The sequence below is a fragment of the Peromyscus californicus genome, unplaced genomic scaffold, assembly GCF_007827085.1.
Source record: "Peromyscus californicus insignis strain IS unplaced genomic scaffold, ASM782708v3 Scaffold_14__1_contigs__length_90479793_seg_2, whole genome shotgun sequence".
NCBI classification, from domain to species: domain Eukaryota; kingdom Metazoa; phylum Chordata; class Mammalia; order Rodentia; family Cricetidae; genus Peromyscus; species Peromyscus californicus.
The window spans coordinates 46,005,479-46,027,439 of record NW_026294436.1 but is presented as its reverse complement, the minus strand read 5'-3'; the positions used below and the strand labels follow the sequence as shown (position 1 = coordinate 46,027,439).

The 21,961-nt window shown below is 37.1% G+C and overlaps 1 protein-coding gene across 4 annotated transcripts in view; it reads left to right on the top strand.

Moving 5' to 3' along the window:
* The window catches only part of Rabgap1l (RAB GTPase activating protein 1 like), a 589,856-nt gene that overhangs the window by 180,092 nt on the left and 387,803 nt on the right, over window positions 1–21,961 (top strand). The window lies entirely within an intron of this gene.

The following is a 21,961-nucleotide window of genomic DNA, read 5'->3' as shown; positions in this document are numbered from 1 at the left end:
TTTCGTTTTAAACTTCTGATGAAGAAGAAACTTGAAGTAATAAAACTGATGTTATAAAGGATTTGCTAATAACTTGCCTAGGAAATATTAAGTTACACAAAGCTGGATTTAGGTAAAGGCACAGTGCCTCCAGTGTGCATGTAAGATAAATAGTGTACTAACCAAGCCTGTGGAAGCTGCAGGAATGAAAACTTGGTATCTTAATTGAAGTTTAGGCTTGTGGACAAAGTTTCTGCTGATGGTCATTCACCTAGATTAGCCTCCAGTTAGGTTCTATTCCCATAACAAAAGGAGACAGCCCTGACTTACAACCAGACATTAGGCCCATCCCCAAATCAAACAACATGCCTCTACAGTGTAGCTCAGGGGGGCAGTGCAGGGGTTACACACATCAAGTTCTTGTCTTCTGTTAAGTCCCTTGTACTTTTATCAGGAAAAGCATAATTTTGTCAAGTGGACAAAATAAACCAGGTAGCAACTATTCAAAAAGAAGTACACTGATGGCAATATCTTTGCTGTGGAAATCTCCCATCTGCCCAAGTGGCCAGACTTGTGGTCTCCTGCCTTGTTCAAAGTGTATCCTGGGGCCATGACCTGAAAGAGATTTAAGGATGGCAGTCTATGTAGAATGCATAAGTTTAAGGTGTATGTAAGTTAGTAAAATCTTCTATTTGTGGTCACTCTTATTTAGTAGCTGGTGTCATAAGTCTTAATACAACTTAGCAAGATGGAGTAGTATGTTCTTGTTTCAAGTTTGGCCAACTAAGTATTTCTTCCTCTGTCTCTTTCTCTTTCAAATATAACACCAGACATAGAATAGAAACCTTGTGACAAGGTGACATATGGCAAGTACATCAAAGAGAATATAGTCAGGAAAACGGGCATTTCAAAGTGTATTTATTGAAGGATCTAAGTTACTTGATCATTGGAAGCACTGAAAGAGCAAAACGGTGATCTAACTTTTAGCTTGCCGTTAGCTGGTCCAGAGAAACAAGAGGCTGCCATTTGTGCTGGGAAAAAAACAAAAGAACACAACAACAACAACAAAAACCAAAACCACAAGAAAATGATTTCACAGAATTCAGTCAAGTGATTGAGAGTGACATGCCCAGAGACAAACCTTTAGTGAAGCTCTTGTCAAAGAGAAGTCATGTGGTTTTCAGCTCCTTCCAATCTTCACTGTAGAAAGTAGCTTTGTTTTTTTTTTTTTTTGGTTTTTCGAGACAGGGTTTCTCTGTGTAGCTTTGTGCCTTTCCTGGAACTCACTTGGTAGTCCAGGCTGGCCTCGAACTCACAGCGATCCGCCTGGCTCTGCCTCCCGAGTGCTGGGATTAGCGCCCGGCCTTTAATCCCAGCACTCGGGAGGCAGAGGCAGGCGGATCTCTGTGAGTTTGAGGCCAACCTGGTCTACAGAGTGAGATCCAGGACAGGCACCAAAGCTACATAGAGAAACCCTGTCTCAAAAAAAACCAAAAAAAAAAAAAAAAAAAGAAAGTAGCTCACAGCCAGAACTCCAAGGGAAATGTAGCTCCTCTGCTTCCAAATACCTTTCACACATTATATTCAATAAGAATTTCTTTTTGCTACTCAGTCTCTTGATCTAAAAATTTCTCTGTATTCAAAAGCACCATTTTATTACACTGTGGACATATAATATCAGGATTTCATAAATAATATTGTGATACAATATCTTATATTCATGTCAGAGTTTGAAATCTTAAAAAGTATGAATTTAGAAAGCTTCTCAGTGGAGGAAGGGGTGTGGCTGTACCTACTACCCCATGAAAAGTCATCAGAAGTACATAATGTGCTACTTAGACACAAATATCTAGTATTATATCATTGTGTCTAGACATGTATGATTAACAAAATTTTTTGTAAGAATAAACTTCTAATATACGTATGTGTATCGTTTACTATGCATAAGTGCTACTATCCTAAGATATTATGGATAATTCATAAAGTATAGAAATTTAGACTTGTTTTAAAGGATAAAACTGATAATATTTGCTTCAAAATATACCACAAAGTATTATTCAATACTGAATATGGGTCTTTTTACTTTTGTAATTTTTCTACTGCAATAACTGTCATATAATGTAAATTTGTCATTTAAAAATAAATAGTTCAGTAGCTTTTATTATATTCATTGTGTTGATTAAGTTTCAGTACTCCATAATTTCAGAGTATTTCTGGAGTTGTTAGGATCAAAGCCTGGGCTCTGACATCTCTAATAACATAGGCTCAGCCACTCATTCTCAACAGGCCAAGTAAAAAAGCACATAATAGTGAAAAGAAGAGAAGGAAGATAGATTCAATGTGACTACACTGGATAAGGAACAAAGAAGTCCACTGACCTCTCAGAGTCCATCTTCAGGACCCTGACATGAAACCTGGGTTCCAACAGAGAAGCCATTTAAACTAAGCAGTCTGGCCCACCATTCTCTCACTCCTTGTTCTTGTAAGGTGGTGTGACAAATTGTTAGAACTGTATGACATCTCTTCCTGGGAGATCGCACTCTCTCAGGAATAGTTTTCTCTCTGGTTTTCATCAGTGCCCCAGTCTTTTCCTTCTCCAAGCTCCTGGGCAAATTCCAATGTATGTCTCTTTAGAATAGCTTCATGGTGGCCAAGAAGACTACAAATATTTCTGTACTCCCCAAATAAACACTATACCTGTTAGGAGTAGCTGATAGCTCCCTTCTTCCCTCTTTCCTGGAAACCATTTATCTATATTCTATAGCTATAGACTTTCCCAAACTATTTTTATATACAGTTCTATATGGAGAGTCATCAACATGGGTCATTATTTTTATTATGTTTTAGCATATTATGAAACAGCAATTTGCAAATTTGTTTCTAAATCATTTTTAATGGTTTTCATTTTTATTGTATCAAATGGTTTTCATTTTTATTGTATCTGTAAAAGACCGGTAAAACCAAGTGGAAATGTACCATTCTTTTCAGCCCCTACCATCAAGTGTGTTGCTGAATTTAGGCTAGAATATTACCTGTTCTCCCTTTGCTAGTTAGTTCTCATTCTCTCTCTCTCTCTCTCTCTCTCTCTCTCTCTCTCTCTCTCTCTCTCTCTCTCTGTCTCTCTCTCTCTCTGTCTCTCTCTCTCTCTGTGTCTCTCTCTCTGTCTCTCACTCACTCTTTTGTTTTTTCTTTCTCTTAGGGGTGTGTGACTAATAAATGAGTCTACCATTCATCTTTATTTCCAGCCTTTTTGGTTATTTTTTTAATGATTTATTTATTTTTATTTTTTTTCTGTGCATTGTTGTTTTGCCTGTGTATATGTCTGTGTGAGAGTGTTGGATCCCCTGGAACTGGAGTTTCACATAGTTGTGAGCTGCCATGTTGGTGCTGGGAATTGAACCCAGGTACTCTGGAAGAACAGCTAGTGCTCTTAACCATTGACCCATCTCTCCAGTCACTTTAACTATTTTTATGGATGTATCAGAAGTTGAAACATATTTATACTTTTACCATTTTATTCCACAATCTCTGTAACTTTCTGTACAAGTTTTAAATGTACACTTTCTCATTTCAGGTTACTAAGTGTGACGATATAAGAAGCTTTGTGTGTGTGTGTGTGTGTGTGTGTGTGTGTGTGTGTGTGTGTGTATTGAGGAGGGCTGTATATGTGTAAATTCAGGAGAGCACTTCCCTGTGTGATGTGCAGAGGCCAGAAATTGACATCAGGAACCTATCTCTTGCTCTCCACCTTATATTTTGAGACAGGATCTCTCATTGTACTGGCAAGTTTTATGTCAACTTGACACAGGCTAGAGTCATCACAGAGGAGATTAATCTCAGTTGAGAAATGCTTCCATAAGATCCAGCTGTAGGCAAGCCTGTAGGACATTTTCTTGATAGGTGATTTATTACGGAGTGCCCAGTCCATTAAGGGTGGTACCATCCGTCAGCTAGTGGTCCTGAATTCTATTAAAAAAAAAAAAAAAGTAGGCTGAGCAAGTTCTTAAGCAGTCTTCCTATACGGCTTCTGTATCAGCTCCTGCCTCAAGATTTCTGCCCTATTCGAGTTCCTGTCTTGATGTCCTTTGATGATGAGCAGTGATATGGAAATGTAAGCAAAATAACCCTTTCCTCCCCGTCTTGCTTTTTGGTCATGGTTTTTCATCATAGAACACTAACTAGGACACTCACCAAACATGGAGCCTGCCAATTTGGCTAGACTTGCTATCCTGTAAAGTCTCTAGGCCCTCTGATCTCCACCTGCCAGTCCTGGGATAACAGGCACACATGGTTATGCTTAGCCTTTTACATGGACACTGGGGATCCAAACTCAAGTTCTCAGGCTCATACAGTAAGCACTTTATTTTGTGATCCACCTCCCTAGCTCAAGAATTTTTATAATAATGCACACATACACATAGTTTCCAGTGATTAAGTCGTGTGGTAATGTTACACTACCAAATGTTTCAAAATAGACTTTTTTAGGATCTTTTTTCCAATGCAGTTGCTTCATCATTAATTGCTGTAACAGCAATTCTTCTTGAAGGAACAGAACTACTGTTTATTTCTTTAAAATATTTAGTGTCTTTCAACAACTATCTTGTTAAGCCACTCAGCTATTTTATGAGGGTTAAATGAAAACTACTAGAGAGCATAGAGACTACTAATCTTTTTAAAAATAATTTATTTTTACTAATTAAATCTTTTTGTAAGATTTATTTTTATTATTTTTAATTATGTGTACATGTATTATAGCTGTATGTGGCTATGTGCATATGAATGCAGGTGCCTCCCTATACAGGCCAGATGTCATTGGATCCTCTGGAGTTGGAATTACAGGCAGTTGTGAGCCACTGTGTGGCTCTGGTCTTTTGGAGGATTCGAATCTGCTCCTTTAACCACTGAACCATCTCTCCTGTCCTGCAATCTGTCTTTTAATGAAGAAGAAAGATAGAAAGGATGCTGGGTAGATTACCTCCCTGCTTAATACTGCTTGTTATTGGTGGCATTATTTCAAACCTGTTATAGAATATTTTATTAAAAATATACATGATATTTATGACTTATTTTATAATGATAAATGTTCACTAGTTGCTACTCGACTGACTAGCAATATATAATTAAAATCATAACAAATATTTTCATATTCCATTTATAAATAAATGACACAGTTTTAATGTTATTCCAATTATAAAAAGGACACTGTCAAAAACATTTTTTTTGTACAAAGAGTATAGAAATCTATTGCTCTTAAAAGCTTTCAAGTCATAACACTTTTGTGACAGGAAGTACAATAGTATTTGATTTTATTGTCTTCTCTGCATCATTGCTAAGGATAATAAAAAGATGGATAATGACTTATTTCTTAAAATGTCTGCCTTGTTTTCCTATGCTAGAAGTAGAAATGAGACAGCAAGTTCTTGTACACAAGAATGTATTTATGTGCTTTGGTGCTGAATGTATCTGAATTTACCACCACTCAGCTAGAAGAACATAAACACCCAGAGGGTTTTCATAAGAAGTGCTACATGTTTGGTGCTTTATTGTCTTGATTCAGCATGTTAATCTCTTATTTTGGTCCAGTTAAAATTTCCACTCCATTAAGGGAATGGTAAGATTTCTAAGATCGAGTAATCAAATAATTACATTTGAACAGAATTTCTTTATAGAAACTTCAGAGACCATAGATTGCATAGGAAAGAAGGAATATGATGAAGATTCACTCAAGACATGGCTTTTAAGAAAAAGTGGCCTGTCATTTAATTCTGTAGAATTAGAATTTAAAAACACAGATTATATTTGGAGGTATTCCCACAAGGGATAGCATTTTTTTTTTTTTGGTGTGCTTTGTGAAACCACCATCCATTAAAACATAGGATTGACTGTTTTACCATATACTTGCCTCTCGTTGCTCTATAGCTTTCCAAATTATATCCTTCAAAGAAGCTTTGTTTTGTGACGCCTTTGTTTCAGAAAACGAGGCTAAGAAGTAGTTTGCTTTTAGTTCCTTCTGGACATAGGGAGGAGTCAAAACCCAGGGCTTTGCATATATGGGGCAAGAACTCTGCCATTGAGCCATACCTCTAGTCTTTAATATTTATGTGTACTTCTCCAGCAGATAGAAAGGATTTGGGATTACAGTATAGAACAAACATTTTATGATTTGTTGTTTTTATAATATATCTAAGAAGGAACATGATTTTTTGGGGGGTTGATAATAGTTGACTCTTTTCAACTGTTTTTAAAAAGTACTGAACTAGATTCAAGTGAGGATGAGCAAGATTGATAATTGTAGATCATCCATAGACCAATTTTCTTGTTGAGTCCATGACCAAAGATCATTTCAAAATTGCTGGTAAGTCTACATTTATGAAGAATTACGTTGCATTAATGCAGCCTCAGTAGGAGTTCAGGCTATAGGAAAAGTGTTAGTAGCTTCACTTGAGAGGAACATACCCATGATGGTGTGAGAAATGGGTTCCATATTTCTTACTCTATTAATCATTTGTGGTTCTGAGTAATTTTCTTAACTGTTCTGTCTTGGTTCCCTCCTTATCAAATGGGCGTAATAACTGATATTTTACAGAATTGTTAGCATTCAATGAAATAATGCACATACAGCAGCTAGTGCAGGACTTAGTGAGGACCCATGAATCATAGGGAATAGAAAAAATTATAAAGCAGTATGTGATTAAAGTTAAGTAAGAAGCATAGAGAAGAAATACACAGGAAATACAGAGATTTCCATGAATTTATATGAGTTTTGCTCAGTTGATTAAGAGGGCCTTGTTCTCCTGGTGTCCTCCATCCCCTCTGGCTCTTACATTCTTTCTGTCTCCTCTTCTGTGGGGTTTCCTGATGTCTGAGGGGAGGGATTTAATGGAGACATCCCATTAGAGCTGTGTGTATCAAGGTCTCTATCTGTGTAACATCTGTGTGTTTCTTTGTATTTGCTCCCTTCTGCAGTGGGAGGAAGCTTCTCTGATGCTGGTAGAATAAGGCACTGATTTGTATATAGCAGAATATCATCAGCAGTGATTTATTGTTACTTTTTAAACTATTTTTAAAGACCATTAGTATTTGGTTTTACCCTATGTCTCTGAGCTATCTAGTCTCTGGTTCATGGTCATCCAAGCTGTATTAGGTGTGGGTTCCATCTCATGGAGTGGCCCTTACGTCTTATTAGTTTTTGGTTGATCACCCCTGCAAGCTTTGTGCCACCATTCCACTAGCATATCTTTCAGGCAGGACACCATTGTTTATCATATGGTTTGTGACTGGGTTAATGCTTATATTTTTCCTTTGGTAGTGTACAGAATACCTTCCTTTACCAAAGATGCTAGCATGTAAGTGTGAAGGCTCTATGTAGGCATTGGCTTGACTTCTCCATGTTCAGTGAGCTGCATAGCTGATGTCTTCAGCAATGGGGCCTTGCTGTCAGTTTTTGGAGAGCAACCTTTATCTTGGCAATAGCCTGGGTGTTTGGGGATTTCCATGGGACTCCTTTAGTCAACAAGTCAATTGGATGCTACCTAGTCCCAGTTATAGGAAGCTTCATTTGGTAATAAGAGATAGCCAATTGGGACTCTGTTTCCCTTATTTTTTGGAGAGTTCGTTAGGATTGCCTTCATATATTGTAGGAAGTTTTCACTGCACTATGTTTCCATACTATCTCTCAAATACCCCTTAATTTAGCTGTCTCTCTCCACATTCCTTCCTTCAACCCCATTCTCCTCCCCCATCCTCCTGTTCCCATTCCCCCCCCATAAAATCTATTCTATTTTCTGCTCCTAGGGAGATACTTTTATCATCCCCCTCAACACCCAAGTCCCTTCCTTTATACCTGACTTCTCTTTGTCTACAGAATGTAGTTTGGTTATCATTTATTTGATGGCTAATATTCACATATAAGTGAATACATACCACATTTATCTTTCTGGGTCTGAGTTACCTCACTTTTGTGCCTGCAAATTTAATGATGTCATTTTTTTTAAACAGTGGGTAATACTCTGTTGTGTAAATGTACCATATTTTCTTTATCCATTCTTCTGTTGAGGACATATAGCTTGTTTCCAATTTCAAGCTATTATGAATACAGCAGCAATAAACATGGTTGATCCTTGTGGAAGGATGAAGCATCCTTTGGGTATATGCCTAAGAGTAGAATACCTGGATCTTGAGGTAGATGGATTCTCAACTTTCTGAGGAACGACCATATTGATTTCCATAGTGGCTATACAAGTTTGCATTCCTACCATCAATGGAGGAGTCTTCCCCTTACTCCACAGGGGATGTGGTCCAGCATGAACTGTTACTTGTGTTATTGATCTTAGCTACTCTGACAGGTATAAGATGGAATCTCAATTTTGATTTGTATTTTCCTGATGGCTAAGGAGTTGAACATTTTTTTTAAGTGTTTCTCATCTATCTTGAGTTTCCTCTATTGAGAATTCTGTTTAGCTGTGTACCACATTTTTAATCGAATTATTTGATTTTTTACATTTATTTTCTTGAGTTCTTTATATATTTTGGATATTAATCCTCTATCAGATGTGGACTTGGCAAAAAATCTTTTCCCATCCTGTAGTCTGCTGCTATGTCTGATTAATGGTGTTCTTTGCCTTAGAGACTCTTTATGGTTTCATGAGGTCCCATTTATTAATTGTTGATCTTAGTGCCTGCACTAATGGTGTTCTGTTCACAATGTTGTCTCCTGTGCTAATGCATTCAAGGCAGCTCCCCACTTTCTTTTCTTTTAGCTTCAGTGTTTCTGGTTTTATGTTGAGGTCTTTGATCCATTTGGAATGGAGTTTTGTGCAGCAGCAAGTACCAGCTGACATGAGTTTGTACTAGATCCTCTGTGTATATATTATAGCTTTCATTTTAGTATTTTTTATGTGACTCCTGGTTGTGTGAATGAGTGGGTCTGATTCTTGGGGTTTCTTTTGGGGCTCTTTTTCTTCTGTTGGTTTGCCTTGTCTAGTTTTGATGTTATGGCTTTTAAATCTTTATATATTTTATTATGTTTGGTTGTTTTATCTCTTAGAAGATTGTTCTTATGCAATGAGGGACAGAAAGGGAGTGGATGCGGATGGAGAGGAGGTGGGGAGGAGTCGAGGGAAAGGAAACTGTAATCAGGATATATTGTATGAGAAAGAATTTGTGTGTGTGTGTGTGTGTGTGTGTGTGTGTGTGTGTGTGTGTGTACATGCGTGCACTGTTTTCTCTTTTTTCTTTCTTTCTCTCTCTCTTTCTGTTTCCTTTCCTCCCTCCCTCCCTCTCTCTTTCTCTCCTTCCTTCCTTCTTTCCTTCTCTTCTTCTTATTGCTCCTGCTCCTCCTTCTTTGTCTCCTCCTCCTCTTTTTTTTTCCCAAGTCAGGATTTCTCTGTGTAGCCCTGGCTGTCCTGGAACTTGCTTTGTAGACCAGGCTGGCCTCAAACTCACATAGGTCTGCCTGCTTCTGCCTCCTAAGGGCTGGGACTAAAGGTGTGTGCCACTATGCCTGGCTGAGAAAATAATGTTTTTAATAAAAGGGGAAATTTTAAAGAAATTAAAAAATTAAGAAGTACAGAGCTTTTTATAGACTCTTGAACCCACAGAAGAATTGTTCAATACAAATAACAAAAATATCAATGTCAATGAAGAAATATTTCAAATGTAGAAGACAAAAATCTCCCAGTTCAAGGATAATCATCTGAAAATGCACAGATAACAAAGAGAACCAGGTTTGTCTGATACTCTGTTACCTACTATGCTACTAATTTATTACACCTCATTCCTTAAGTTTATGGAGCAGTAAGTACTTCTTTTGTTTCAGATATTGTTCCAAGCTGTGGTGACAATAAAGTCTAGTAATGCCTATATCCTACTCTTGAGGGGTTAACAGGTCAGTGGGCAGACAGTCAAAGAGAACAATTATCATGATTAGCTACTATGGCTTGCTGTGAGCCAAGTGACAGGAAAGCACAGAGACTGACTCCGCTAACTCTTTAGGATGCTGGACATGGTGAGGAAATAGTTGGGCATAGTGTCTAGTGCTTTCGTATGTCCTCTTTAGTGGCTCTCACAGCTTCAGTGATTTGATTCTTCTCTTTCTTGAGATGAGCTCATTGTAGCCCTGGCTGGTCTGCAACTCCTTACGTAGGCCAGACTGGCCCTGAACTTACAGAGTTCTGCTTTTTTTTTTTTGCCTCCCAGTTTCTGAGATAAAAGCATACACCACTATGCCTGGCCAGTGATATGATTCATATTTTTACCTTTAAAGAAATAGGAGTCATATTTGAACCCATTAAGTTGAAAATGCTAAAAAGGTATAGGGCATTAACACTTGCTTTTATTTATAATATTTTTTTGAAATTATAATTACATCATTTGCCTCTTTTCTCCCTCAAACCCTTCCCATGCATGGCTGCTCCTCCCTGGCCTCGTTTTCTTTAATTACTGTCACATACACACTCCTAAATACATAAATACAACCTGCTTAGTAATATAATGTTACCTGTATATATATGATCTCAGGGCTGACCACTTGATATTAGGGGGCTCTTTGCTCTTCCCTGAGGAAGACCATTTCTCTCACTCAGCATTCTCCAGTTGTCTGTTATTCTTCTACAATTGAGAACCCCATGAGCTTTCTCCTGTCCATGTTAGTTAGTATGTCCAATAGTGCCATGATGTTCAGTTCTTGTTAGGCAGCAATGTTGATGAGACTTCAAAGGTATAGCCTCTCTGACATTTTTAGGAGATGTAGTCTCACAGAAAACTTCCTGTCCCTCTGGCTCTTACAATCTTTCTGCCTTCCTCTTCCATAATGATTGAGCATTAAGTGCAGGAATTATGTTGAAGATTTTTCAGTTATGACTGAGTACCACATGATCTCTTTTTCTCTCTTATTGTTTGTGTTTTCTGTAATGGTCTCCATCTGTTGCAAAGACAAATTTCCCTTATGAGGCTTGGGAACTACACTCATCTGTAGATATAGGAATATATATTTAGAGTGTAGTTATGAATTTTGCTGGTTTAATACAGTGGTATTGTAGGTTCTCTTCTGAGATTCATGACTTCACTAGCCCAAGGTGGTTGGCTATGGTTCAAGTACCAGGCATGTTTTTCGTGTTGTTAAGCAGGCATTGCTGCATTTTGTCTGGTATAAAGATTCTTCAGAAATAAATAAATTATTAATTGTTAAAAGAAATATGAGGTCAAGGAAAAAATCAGGTTATCTCTTCTTCCTACTGTACAGGTGTTTATGAAGATTTGTAATTGATGTGGGCCTGTTCTGTCCCTATTGGGAAGTATACATAAACCTTCTGAGTGAACCACAGTAGATCAGAGCTGAAGTGTGCATGGACCTTCTGAGTGAACCACAGTAGATCAGAGCTGAAGTGTGCATGAACCTTCTGAGTGAATCATAGTAGATCAGAGCTGAAGTGTGCATGAACCTTCTGAGTGAACCACAGTAGATCAGAGCTGAAGTGTGCATGGACCTTCTGAGTGAACCACAGGAGAGTTGAAGCTCCTAACTCCATGCTTCTTTTAAGATAGGTGTGTCTGTTGTCTTTTAGAGTAGGCTTGAATTTCCACAGTGGTCGAATGTAATTTGCCATTCCTATCTGTGATTGCCAGCCTGCTTCTGAAGGGATCCCCTGAAGGTTTTCACCATCTGTGTCTGAAAACGTTCTTCAGAACCTCTTTATCATTGAGACTGTTTTTGCTACTTAACTAGCATTCTTCATAATTTTTGAGGTGATCTCAGAGAATGTCTACCCTTTGCCCTTAAAGAAAAAAGCAAATAGAATTCAAAGCTTCTGGAATGAGGATGAAGTCTTAATTACTGGCATGAGGAGCCACTGAGTAGTAGTCACGTTTTCACATAGTCAGAGCCATTTGTTATGGGGGAGGCTGTGCATATTTTAGGGCAATTTGAATGTTATGTCTTAATGCAGAATTGTATGTGCAGTTTCTGTAATTATATGACATGTATGATACAGTTGATAAAATCCACTCTAATTAGTTCTTATGCAACAACAAATACTAGGCTGTGGGTTCTAGCTCTTGTAAAAGTGATCAAATCTGTAACATTTGTACCATGTGATTCATTAAAACCACAACACAATGAACCAATCATCTTTCAGAAATGACAGGTATTAGCTTTTCTCTTGCCACTTGAATTCTTGTCCTTTACTCTCAAATGAATATTTTGTTCTAAAAGTACATGTATATAAATATACACATACCTTTTCTGTTTAAAGAATTTATATTTTATTGTTTGATAGGACTGAATTTGAGTCACATACCTCATTGAAACATATTTTTGATCTTCTGAACTTCTGGTATTTGTAGATTATGCATGATGGTAGCTATTACTGGGGTTGTACAAATTAAAATAGTGAATTGTTTGTCACATAGTAAGTGCTGCTCTGGAAACATGCACAACCATACCCAGAGGTATGTTTCCATGGTGATTCTAAATCCACTCAAGTTGATAATGATGATTAACTGTCTATGATGCATCCTCTCTTCCTCTCTCGTGCCCTCCCTCTCCCTCTTTCTTTTCCTTCTTTCCTTTCTTTCTACCATTTATTTTTTCCTTTTTCGCTTTTTTGTCATAGTAGGGCTTGTACCCATGGTACTAAGCATTCTATATTAACATCTCCGCTCATTTTTACTTTACTTATAAGTATGATCTCACTTTGTTTTCCATGCTGGTCTCGAACTTGTCATTGTCCCGCTTTAGCCTCCAAAGTAGTTGGCTCTCTAGATAGCCCAGGTTAAGTCACTAAAAGGCAGCCAAATTATTATATAAGCCACTCTTTATAGTGCACCCCTCCTCCTATCCTGCTCAGATGTAATACTCAGGTTCCTATCACGGACATTCCCTCATCTGTGGGGTTGTCCCTGGTCCACTCACGTAGTAAAGTCCCTCTGTCCTCTATGTTCCACACAGACAAGACACTAACCATAGGGAACAAAGGACTGGGAGCCGGGCCTATTGAAGCATGTCTCTGATTCCAACTACTTTGGAGGCTAAAGCGGGACCACGACAAGTTCGAGACCAGCATGGAAAACAAAGTGAGATCATACTTACGAGTAAAGTAAAAATGAGCGGAGATGTTAATATAGAATGCTTAGTACCATGGGTACAAGCCCTACTATGACAAAAAAGCGAAAAAGGAAAAAATAAATGGTAGAAAGAAAGGAAAGAAGGAAAAGAAAGAGTGAGGGAGAGGGAGGGCACGAGAGAGGAACAGAGAAAAGGAAAGTGATGATAATTTTCTTGAACCTTGCAGATATTCAAAAGCCTGGAATTTTATTCTTGAAGCCCAGTAACTTGATTAGCTGTAGCACATATTTTCGAATATACTTACGTTTGTTTATACAGTGTGATGAGGTTTTCGTGACTGGGATTGCTTTGGCTTTATTTTTCCTTTCAGTTCTGTGTTTAGATTAACTAGTGCCTGGGCGAAAGGGATAGGCACAGGAACTCATGAGGCAGGTTCTGAAAATTCACCTTGTAACCCACACACCAGCGTCATATTTCTGCTTGTGTTTTCAAATTGTTCCCTTTTGCAGCTTGTTGGTTGAGTGTTTCATGAAGCTCTTTTTCAGCATCTTTTTTTATGTCTTTATATCTCTTTACATGCTACTCTGCTTCCTCCTCCCGTCCTATCTTCTACTCTTTATTAAATGTGCATAATGTAGTCAAGAAAAAAGATTTTCATTATTTTTGTCTTTTGTTTTTGTGTGTGTATGATGGGTACCTGTGATGTATGTATATGCATGTGTGTGCACATGTACATTTGTTAGTGTTTGTAAGAGCATGTCCATCATGTGGAAGGGATAGCATTGGATTGGTCTTTGCCTTCATCCTTGTTAGAGACTCGGGGGGCGGTCTCTGCTGTTGTTCGCTGCTTTATATACTCTGCTTGCTGGCCCACAAACTTCTAGCAATTTTCTGTCTTCACCCACCATTTCACCATGGGAGTACTGCTATTACAGATGCAGCCTTCCAGTGCCAGCTTTTATATGGATTCGGAGGGTTCTTCCTACCTCAGTTACTCCTGAGGCAAGTGCTTTTCTCAGGAAGCCTTCTCTATAGCTCTATTTATAGTCTTACATTTGCAGAATTTCCTATTTTCTCTGCATTTCTCTTTTTAGTTGCAAGGCTTCCTGTTGATTTTTGAGCTGTCAAGATAGGCTGTGCCATCATGAATAACTGTCCCTATCTTTTTTTTTGTACTCTATATCCCTAGAGCCTAGCATTAGCCCTTGATAAGTGTTTTGAAGGACAAAGTGAATTAAACTTGATAGGTTAGTTCTTCATGATTAATAACAAAATAACAAAACCACAACAGAAAAAATAAGAGTCCAGAAATAAAGGGAATTGGATTCTTTTGCTTTTGTTTGTTTTTATTTTTTACTTTATTTTTTATTCATTTTCTTTCATATATTACATCCTGACCACAATTTCGCCTCCCTCCCTTCCCCTGACTCCCCCAGTCTCCCCTCTAACCCAGATCCACCCTTCCTTCATCTCCCCTCAGAAAAGAGCAGGCTTCCCAGGGACAGCAACCAAACACAGCATAGTGTGCTGCAATAAGACCAGGCACATAACCAGCAAGGTAGGATGAGGCAACCCAGTAGGAGGAAAAGGGTCCCATAAGTAGGCAAGAGTTAACAACTGCCCCTGTTCCCACTGTTAGGAATGCCACAAGAACCCTAAACTACTCAGTCATAACATATGTTCAGAGGACCTAGCTCCGTCTCCTAAAGGCCCCCTGATCTCTGCGAGCCCCTATGAGTCCCAGTCAGTTGATTCTGTGGGCCATATTCTCATGTTGTCCCTGATCCCTCCAGTGAGGAATTGGATTTGAACTTACAAATTTTGAGTTGTTTCATAGAAGACTTCCAAGTTATAGAACATAGCTGATTGATCGAAGTCTCATAGACACAAAACTGCTCATTGAAAAGTTGACTTTTTCTATGAAACTAGATAGGAGATCACCAGAGGGGAACAAAAAGTGTTGAGAAAGATGGGGAAGACAAAATGTGATGTGACATGAAAATAGAAACAAGGCAGCTGAAGGTGGTGGGATGGCATAAGACAGGGAAGAAGGATGGGGAAGAAGAAGCAGGAGAGAGAAGCAAATGAGCAAAATTTGACAATTCCATAGTTAGGCTTAATACTTTGTAAGCTGATACAGTAATAAAAAAGAAAAAAGTATCTTTTTAATTTGTTCAGTGTTTCCCATTAGAATCCATTTCACTGATTACATAATTGTTCATGTATACACAAACACTCCACAATATGATCTTCTTTTATAACTATTTTTATATTCTGTTTCCTTTTTCCAATGAAGAGAAAAATAAAATAAATGAAAATCTAAAAGACTAATACATAAATTTAGCATGATTTGAGACTTAGAAAAATGTTCCTCTGTGAAATTTCTTAAGCTCCTTCAAAAAGGTGCTCTATAAATGTTATATTTGGCCATGATTTATTTTATATTTTTTAAAATTTTAAAACTTTATTCCAAAAAACTGGCTTTTGAATGAACTAAAATGTTCTTTATCTAGTTTTGTTAGATTGATTTAAATCAGATATTATAATAAATTCAATAGAAAAATTTAAATAATATTTATACCATAAGCATTTATTAGTATTCTTGGGGCAGTAAGGTGGCTTAGTGGGTAAAGATTCTTGCTATCAAGCTTGATGACACAAGTTCAGTCCTTGGGTTCTACATGGTTCAAGAATAGAGCTAACTCCTGACAGTTCTCATTTGACCTACAAATGTGTGCCCCCACCAAATAAAATGTAATAATAACAATTATTGGGGAAATTGGCCATGAATTTGAAAGAGGTTAAGGAGGGATATAGAGGAGTGTTTGAAGTGAGCAAAGTGAAGGGGGCAATGTGATTATAGTGTAATCTCAAAAAATACAAAAGCTAAAAGAAAACCCTCAAAAGTGCTTATTAGTATTTTTTATTTAGTTCCTTTCCCCTTTAGATTTGCTGCTGGTTATCTAGATCCACAGCTTATTTATCAGTGATATTTCTATTAGGCACGTGTAGATTTCCACTTTGACACACAAGCATTTTTATTTCTGAGCGAACAAAAGACAAGGTAGAAATTGTTCAGAACTTTTTATTCCTGAGTTAAAATGTCATGGGTATGCATACTTCTTCCCTAAGAGAGAACTTTAATTGTTACTCGTGTCAGAATTTCAGTCACTTTTACCCTTTGAGAAGCTGATCTTTGACATGTTTATGAAAACTGCTTAATCTTTTAATAGATGACTAATTTTTTTGAAGACAGCATTGTGAAGCTTTTATCTTGATATCTGCAAAACTGATGTTAAAAGGGAACAATTTTTATTTGACTCTTAAAAACTTTCCAGTCAGGTATGTAAAAGTAGAACTGAGATTGTGGATGGAAAGCTTCTACTAATTATTCTATCTGTGTAGTTCATATTTAGTTATTCTAAATAAGTTTTTATTTTATAGCAATTAATTAATTGTTACCTTTTGACTTTACAAGGCCTTCAGATTTTCTTTTCTTTAAAGGGTTTCAAAGTTCACTGTTTGCAGAGTATTTGAGTAGGTTTGTAAAATGTGAGTTTCATTCAGTTCCTGGATCTGGCCCTGTGTTCAGAGGAGTGATTGAGGGCTGGAGATGGGAGTGGTAGAAATGCTTCTCTGGCATGTGCCTTGAAGGCCCTGGGTTCAATTCGAGCATTGCAAAAGCAAAAACTTAATACAACCAAACAAAGAATTAGAACTGCAAATCTGAAAAGAGATGATCTTTTACTACATAGTTTTTAAAATTAAGATTTTTTTTTTCTGAGTGAACTATATTACAACCTAACAGTAAGACTTGAAAGATTTTCCCACGTAATGCACATATTCCCTTTCTGTGCTGTGGCTGAAAATGCACCTCTTGCTGTTGGGCTTTGGATGTTCAAGTCACTTCCATGAAAAGAGCTTTTCCTATTTAAGGCAGAAATAGACTGAGCTTCATCTTGGGGAAGAGATGATGTTTATTACCATGAGGAGAATCAGTGCTGGGTCCCAGTGGCACAGTGGAGACTTACGTTAAGTATTCTGGGACTAATTAATCAGGAAATGATTCTAATTAAAAAGGAAGCTGCTCATCAGCTGCCTGCTCAGGGTATTTCACAGACTGGAATTGTAAACCTGTGTATTTACACTTCTGTTTCTAGCACCATTCTTTTAACTGTATCTGTTTCTGTTGAAATAGAAAATTAGAATATTCTCATAGCAGACTTTATAGTAATAAACTTGGATATCAAAGTGACTTCTTTCAGTTGTAAATTTACATGAAAGCAGTAATTTTGGAGTTAGACAAGTGTGGTTGATCTGAAAGGCTTTTTAACTTTTAAATTTACTACTTTTTTGAAAAAGTCCTGGAAAAATCCCTGCTATTGAGAAAATTTAAAAGGAAACAGTTGGATATGTTTGTGAATATAAATACCTGTAAGCAAATATATAAATTTATCATGGAAGAACAAAGTTCAAAATCTGGTAACTACTAGTGAATTCGTTTATTTACATAATTTTGACATTTCTGATGGTATAATAGTGAGAGCTTGATGATTATTATGTGAGAAAGAATGTTTGGATTTTACATGAGTGTATGTGCTACTACATGTGTTATATGTATTATTTCTCAGGCAGATTTGTTTCTCTGGTCATATATATCATGCTCTTAATTTACCAGGTGATAATAGAAATGATCAACGCATCACAAATTTGTAGTTGTTTTAAATATTTCTTTTGTCAATTTTACTTCTTATCTTTTGAGATTTGTCCTAATAAGATATAATTTTTAATGAGCAAGTGGTTTAATGAATTAGAAAGGCAAGAACTAAAAAGCTTACCATCAACATAGGCTGTAACTCTGTATTTACCCCAGCTGTGCATCCACTCAATGGTTTTTAGTATATTCTAAGCATATTTTTTATGAAAGGAATCTGAATTATGGCCCTTTGGGGAATCTGTATTTTGTGTAATGATTTCAAATTAGTTGTCATTTGAGGTGGTAATTCTTGTGCAAATGATTGCTGTTATGACACAGTGTGTTGTTTACAAACTTTATAACATGCTTAGCCATTGCAATGTTGTGACTGAAGTGGTAGTTGCTCTTATTAAGTACATAAGTCTGTTAAAATTATAGTTTGTTTAAACAAAGGAAAGTTATTAACTCAGAAATGTTAGTCTTTTACATAGAACACATCTGTTGGAAACAAGATGCTAAATTGGATCAGTGTCCTACAGCCACAATTCTTACTCAACTTTTACATCTCCAGGTTTATTTTTATTTCCTTGAACAGTAGGCTTGTGAATTTTTGCTATTTTGTGTAACTTAATTACACAGGTATTTGCTTTATTTGAAGTTGTAGTGCATGTTTAAAGTATTTTTTTATTTAGTCACTATTGGGACTTATCTATGAGTTGCACTGATTTCCATAAGGTTGTCTGATTTACTTTGTAACAAGTTTGTAGTATGATTTGTGATTGCTGTGAAAAGATGGACGATGAAGTAATGTAGTTTAAAAGTTATAAAAGGTCAAATAGAAAGTGCATGTCAGAGCTGAAAATAGAAAGCAGAGTTATTGATAGTTTATCTGATCCCCAGCCTTCCTTTTAATGTTCTATATTGAATATCACTCAGGGAATATTTCCTTGTATTGTCATAAAAGTATAGGCTAATCAGAATTTCCATCAGTAAGTAGTATTTTCAGAAACTAAACTCTAAGAGGTGACTTTCTGGCTTTTCACGCATGATCTTTCAAGTGCTGTGGACAGCTAGCACAGAGGCATCACTTCTTTGCCTGTTGTCTGGGTTGCTCACAGATGCTTAGTGCTTGCTCTCCTTATTGCAATAAATGATGTTCAGCTGATTAAAATTTGATACTAATTTTCTAAGGCAATATGCCATGTTCAGAGTCAGTAAGGTTATAAAAATTATTCCCTGGTATGTTAAATCATTTTTATAATTTTTGGATATTATGAGTCCTCTGATGGCATAATAGTTTTAGAGAATGGTTATGATTAAGTCACAAATATGTATTTGTATTCTGGAGATAGAAACCTGTGAGAATCCCTGTATTAGTGAAGTATCCTTGAAAAATGAGAGAAACTTGTTCTTATCTTGATGAGCTTAACATTCTTTAGGGTTTACATAATGCTTCAGGAACACTAAAGGAATTCTTTAGTCCCATGAAAATATAGTAGTATAACATGTGCCAGCCATTATACTAATTTGATGTGGTGTAGTATTTCAGCTTTGAACACAGACTAAGGTACCTTTCTTCACTAACTGATAGCACTCTTAGTTCTAGAGAGTCTACTAGTCTTGGTTTGCTTATATTGAGTTTTAATCATTACTGTGTTTTATTTGTCGGAAGCATGATCGAGACAGACCTTGGTATTTAATGTATGTTCATACTACCAGTATAGCTTGTTAAAAACTGAGATTTGTAATGTGTGGGATAGAGTTTGAAACTGTAATTTTTAATAGTCATGCAATCACTCCTGTTAGTTTATTGATCATGCTTTGAAACAATAATCTTGATCCTAGCTTCTAAACTATGAAATATTCCTCAAGTATTTTGCAAATAATTATTTAGTCAATGAATGCATGTGATGTGGTCATTTCTAGGTTACTTTGGTTTTAAGAAAGGTATGTATGTTAAAAGACATAAGGTGTGCCAGCAAGATGGCTCAGTGGGTAAAGGTATGTGCTGCAAAGCCTGATGACTTGAGTTTGGTCTCAAGGACCCATGTAGCATGAATCTTAAACGGTCTTATTAACAAAAACAAACCCTGAGCCAGGTATTGGGGTGAACACTGAAAGATCAGAGAGATAGAATAGGCCACAGCCAACCTCACCTCGCCAACTTCTCGGCCAATCCTTTTTCCTCAAACTTGAAGCCTCTGAGTCTTCATCTGGAATGAATCTCAGCTGAACTGCTGCTAAAAGCCTAAAAGCTTAACAGACTCTAGTTCTTGGGTTTCACGCCTTATTTACATTTCTGCTTCCTGCCATCACTTCCTGGGATTAAAGGTGTGTGGCACCATGCCTGGCTGTTTCCAGTGTGGCTTTGAACTCACAGAGATCTGGATGGATCTCTGCTTCCAGAATGTTAGGATTAAAGTTATGTGTGCCACCATTTTCTGGCCTCTATATCTATCTAGCGGCTGTTATGTTCTCTAACCCCAGATAAGTTAATTAAGGTGCACAATATATTGGGGGACACAATATCACCACAGACCCACATAGTGGAAGGAGAGAACTGACTTCTCCAGTTGTCCTGTGTCCTTCATGTGATGCCATACTAAACCCTTACAAATCAGAATTAATTAAAAAATTTTAGAAGTCATAATGTATCTTACTATAGGATGTCCAACTTTTGGGTAATCATGATTTTTTTCTTATTGTAATAGGGAGCTTCCATTATAATTTGTGATTTTTGTGAAAAGATAGATGAAATAGTACATCTTACAGACTTAATCACATAAATTTCCTTAGACAAAGAATATCATGTAAACTTGTGGTTGATATATTGTACACCCCAATAAACTTATCTAGGGATCAGAGAACAGAACAGCCACTATATGAAACATAGAGGTTAGGCAGTGGTAGCACATGCCTTTAATCCTAGCATTCCAGAGGCAGAGATCCATCTGGATCTCTGTGAGTTCAAGGCCACACTGGAAACAGCCAGGCATGGTGACACACCTTTAATTCCAGGATTTGAGATCTCATGTCTTGCTTGGGAAAGACATATACCTTTAATCCCAGAAAGTGATGGCAGGAAGCAGAAAGGTATATAAGGTGTGAGGACCAGGAACTAGAGGCTTTTAGGCTTTTAAGCCTTTAGACTTTCAGCAGCAGTTTAGCTGAGATCCATTTGGGTGAGGACTCAGAAGCTTCCAGTTTGTGGAAACAGGATCGGCTGAGAAGTTGGTGAGGTGAGGTTAGCTGTGGCTTGTTCTGTATCTCTGATCTTTCAGCGTTCACCCCAATATCTGGCTCCTGAGTTCTTTATTAATAAGACTGTTTAAGATTCATGCTACATAAACTGGGTACATAACGATGTGCATGCAATCCCAGAATTTAGGAGGCTAAGGTAACAGGGTTATGAGTGGAGGCCGAGCCTGAACCAATATTTCAAGACCCTGTCCCCAAAATGTGTTATGTAAGTTAATGTAAACTGATAACTGATAAAGACTGTTGTTTTGTAAGGTCTAAGTTATGATTCTTAAATTTATGTTTTATGTAACACGTAAGTCACCTGATACATTTTAGCTGTAGAAAGTAAGGAGAAAAGTCAGAGAATCAAAGAGAAAAAAAGGTGGTCTGTGGAATTATTTTCTCTCCTGGGTTTTGGCTGTCTACTTTCATTTTGCTTCAGGTCTCTCCTTTAGCTCTCAAAATGTATGGAGGCTTTTAGAAATCTAAGTAACAAGGCTTTAATATAGCCCAAAGTAACTTTTCCTTCCATTAATCTTCATTGGTATATTGTTCAACACATCACATTTAAAACCATAGTGTAAGTTCTTTCCCAAAAGATAAGTCTTCTTTCCATTCCTCCTGTCACAGTATATTGAGAGAAGAAGCCTTTAGCACAAAAGACAGCCACATTAATTTAACATAGTCTATGATGGCAACAGTAGCTTAACACAGAGTTTAAGGTTTATTGGAGCCCTACCTCTGAGCCCATGAAAATGGAAAATAGGTCAGAATGTGCACAGAAAGATATTGTGACAAGCAGTACTCTAGGAAAACCTACCTGACCAAGGCTTTTGCTATGGAAATGAATTGTCATATAACAAATACATGAGCTCAAGCAGTGTCTTTATTTGTATTTTTAGAAACTACTCTCAAGAAGAAAATGAGCTCAGATTTTATGATCTTTTTGATCACTGTCATAAGCATAATGGTTTGAGTCTTGA